The sequence below is a fragment of the Amphiprion ocellaris genome, chromosome 21 (assembly GCF_022539595.1).
Source record: "Amphiprion ocellaris isolate individual 3 ecotype Okinawa chromosome 21, ASM2253959v1, whole genome shotgun sequence".
In the NCBI taxonomy this organism is placed as follows: domain Eukaryota; kingdom Metazoa; phylum Chordata; class Actinopteri; family Pomacentridae; genus Amphiprion; species Amphiprion ocellaris.
The window spans coordinates 2,982,726-2,985,113 of record NC_072786.1 but is presented as its reverse complement, the minus strand read 5'-3'; positions in this window follow the sequence as shown (position 1 = coordinate 2,985,113).

The window sequence follows — 2,388 nt, the reverse complement described above, 5'->3', positions numbered from 1 at the left end:
TCTGAATATTATGAATGTGTCTGAATAAAATGTTATTTTAGTCCAATCTAAAACCAAAAAAACAACAAACTGAATGAGTAATTTTTGGCATCCTGTTAAAATTTTTTTTAAAAATATACATAGACATGGTGAAAATTCATCAACATAATGTAATACAGTCTCTTGTCAGTTGTCGATGTCATTTTCAGCCCAAAGACACTCACTGGTCCTGTTAAACCATATTATAAAGCACTGGTCATGGGAATAAATAATTTTAGCTTCAAGTGTCTACATCATGTACCTAGTTTGAATTAAACTGGAGACTTGTTCAGAAAAATTTACGATTTTATGATTGACCAAAAATAACTTCCATAGTTTGTGATTGCTGTAATAATATATTACTTTACTATAAATGAAGATGCTCATAAGGCCAGAAAAAACTGTAGTCATAACATGTTTTAAATCCAATGCCTCACATGATAAGTTTTGCCTTCAAGAATGAAGTTATGAAGAGTCGATACAAAATAAAATCACAGAAAAGGTCCAGTTTGAAATTCACACTTCTCTCCTTTCATAGTAATACAGTAAAATGTGATGGAGAAAATGAAAAACAAAGACACTTTTGTCATCAAGTGTTATAAATATTTGAAAATACTCTTAAAATATTGAAACTGTGTTTTTTTTTATAAGATAAAAATCTACTGAAATGAAATAAATCAGTTGTTCTTGATGCTGTAGTTCTTGTGTGACATTAGTATTAGCAACCAAGTAACCAAGTCAGCCGAGGTAAATCTAAAGATTTGTAAGTGAAACTAAGTTGTGAAGTGGATGGAGTGACTTTCACAATAAGTGTTTAAATGTTCAATACTTTAGAGTTACATTCTACCAAGAGATTTTTTTTAAAGGCGGTATGACAGTTTGGCCTTGGTAAGATGTAGTGTTCAGGGTGTTAATGAGGGATTTTAACTATTTCTATACTTATTTTTTACATGTTTAAATAAAGCACAACGCCAAAAAGTCATCATAACTCTTAAAAATGACTAAACAAGCTTCTGTAGTCATTCCAAATGGTCCTGGTAGTCTCTATGTTCTGTTCTGTTCTGTTCTGTTCTGTTCTGAGAGCATTCTCATACTCTAAACAGCTGCTGTAGTAGCTCTCTAGTCAGCTGCACGTTGTGGCTTAAACCATCACTAAGAAAGAGGCTAGATAATGTTTATTTTTTATATTTTAGAAAACCTGATTCATCATAATTAGCCGTCTTCACTTGTTTGTGTCATCTCCAGCCAAACTGTTCATTGAACAAGACATAGATGATGAATTTTAATGTTTAATGTGCCAGTTTATCCCAACACTAACACACACACTAAGCTGACACCTTTACGTCTCAGTGTATAAGAACATATGTTTGGATAAAATATTATAAAAAAAACCATTTTCCAGAATAATGCAATCAATTCATCACCACCACGACTGCCAGCTACGTATAGTCTGGACTCCAGCGTGGAAGCAGCTCTGATGGAGTAACAACAGAATGTGTAGATTAGAGGCAGGGTTTTTTGGCAGGACACTTGTTTTGGATTGTATTAGAGTTGTGAAGGTGTGTCTGATGATAACCTGGGAAAAAAAATGAAAAAAGGGACATAAAAGAAATATCCAGCCAAGTGATAGAGGCGCTGTTCAGATAAATATTTGCCCTGGAATTGCTTTGCTCGGCATGAAAGAAAAATGGTGTGTGAAGAGTTAAAAGCAGAGTGTTCGGGTAAACACAGGAGAGTAAAGCCAGCCTTTTCAATGAGATATTGTGAGACGCAGGATGAAGAGAGGACTATAGGACATGAGTGGAGAAGGGGAAACACTGAGGCCCATTTGTTACCTGTGTGGGTAAATGAGAGCCTCTTTTAGCCTCGTTAAACATGATGCACTGCCATTGGCACGCTGCTGATTAAAATCTGCCCTTCGGAGTTCGGGGAGTGGCTAGTTGGAGTTGCTCTCAAAGCCAATGGGCAGAAAGGTCACGGCTGGGTGACCCCCTGTAGCCAGGCTTTATTTATTTAGCCTTTTAACATCGTCGGCCGCTGGGACGCAGCGAGCAGCCGAGATCTTCATCCACAATGATGCACCGTCAGCTTCCAGCACATGATCCTCCCGCTGAAGGATCAATACTGCACCAGAGCTCTGGTTTAAGTTCTCCTACGGATTGTATTTGATGTGATTCTGCAGATGTAAACATGTTTGATACAAAAAGGAATATTATACTTGTGGTGTTTTTCACTCTTGAGCCAGCTGGAGCTCTATTCTCTGACCCATGGCAGGTACATTTGGTTAGCGTGAGAGCTGTGAAAACATAAAAAAAAACATCAATGGTTGACAGTAAAATGGTGATCTGGGTTGACGTGATGTGAACTCAA